The sequence below is a fragment of the Acomys russatus genome, chromosome X (assembly GCF_903995435.1).
Source record: "Acomys russatus chromosome X, mAcoRus1.1, whole genome shotgun sequence".
Lineage (NCBI taxonomy): Eukaryota > Metazoa > Chordata > Mammalia > Rodentia > Muridae > Acomys > Acomys russatus.
The window spans coordinates 104,802,302-104,803,855 of record NC_067169.1 but is presented as its reverse complement, the minus strand read 5'-3'; the positions used below and the strand labels follow the sequence as shown (position 1 = coordinate 104,803,855).

General features: G+C 48.5%; 1 pseudogene; it reads right to left on the bottom strand.

The window, feature by feature from the left end:
- Nucleotides 1-215: 215 nt before the first annotated feature.
- On the bottom strand, nucleotides 216-1,328 carry LOC127185039 (actin, cytoplasmic 2-like; annotated as a pseudogene).
- Nucleotides 1,329-1,554: the final 226 nt, after the last annotated feature.

The window sequence follows — 1,554 nt, the reverse complement described above, 5'->3', positions numbered from 1 at the left end:
CTTTGGGAGATGCTTGCTCCAACCGACTACTGTTGCCTTCACCATTCCAGTTTTTAAATCCTGAGTCAAAAGTGCCAAAACAAAAAAAACTTTAGAAAAAAATTAAAAATAAAACAAAAACAAATAAAGCCATGCCAATGTTGTCTCATGGTTTTTTGTTTTTTCCTCCCTGGGCACGTTAGGTTTTGTCAAAAGAAAGGGTGTTAAAACGCAACTTAGTAACAGTCCATCTATAAGCATTTGTGGTGGACGATGGAGGAGCTGGGCTCATCCTACTCCTGCTTGCTGATCCACGTCTGCTGGAAGGTGGACAGTGAGGCTAAGGTGGAGCCACTGATCCATACTGAGTACTTGTGCTCATGAGAAGCAATGACCTTGATCTTCATGGTACTAGGAGCCAGAGCAGTGATCTCTTTCTGCATCTGGTCAGCAATGCTTGGGTACATGGTGGTGCCACCCGACAGCACTGTGTTGGCATAGAGGTCTTCGCAGATATCAAGGTCACATTTCATGATGGAATTGAATGTAGTTTCATGGATGCCACAGGATTCCATACTCAGAAAGGAAGGCTGGAAAAGAGCCTCAGGGCAGCGGAACCGCTCATTGCCAATTGTGATGACCTGGCCATCAGGCATCTCATAGCTCTTCTCCAGGGAGGAAGAGGATGCAGCAGTGGCCATCTCTTGTTCGAAGTCCAGGGCAACATAGCACAGCTTCTCTTTGATGTCATGCACGATTTCCCTTTCGGCTCTCATTGTGAAGCTGTAGCCACGCTTGGTCAGGATCTTCAAGAGGTCAGGTCCTGGCCAGCCAGGTCCAGATGCAGGATGGCGTGAGGGAGAGTGTGGCCGTCATAGATAGGCACAGTGTAGGGGATCCCGTCTCCAGAGTCCATTACAATGCTGGTGGTAAGACCAGATGCATACAGGGACAGCACAGCCTGGATGGCTATGTACATGGCTGGGGTGTTAAAGGTCTCAAACATGATCTCAGTCATCTTTTCACGGTTAGCCTTGGGGTTCAGGGGGGCCTCGGTAAGTAGCATAGGGTGCTCCTCAGGGGCCACATGCAGCTCGTTATAGAAAGTGTGGTGCCAGATTTTCTCCATATTGTCCCGGTTGGTGACGATGTCATGTTCAATGGGGTACTTCAGGGTCAGGAGGCCTCTCTTGCTCTGGGCCTCGTCGCCCACGTAGAAGTCCTTCTGACCCATACACACCATCACGCTCTGGTGTGGCAGGTGTGGACCAGTGACAGAAGAGCTCCGAGATCACTCACTGGTGATGAGGACTCTACCCATCATGGGTCTTTTAATGCAAGACGCTCCTTCAAAGATCTTTCTGAAGTGATACTTTATTTTTTTGTAAGCTGCCATGATAGCTGACTTTCCATACAGGCCCAAGATCAGCACACTCCAAGCTATCAGTACTTAGTGATGCAAACACAGGTATGATGGAAACACATTAATTAAATGGTTCTCCCCTCCCCTTTCCCCAACACCCTAAAGGTCACACATTCATCCCTGCCACCTAGGAATTACAGACAGCCTGATCA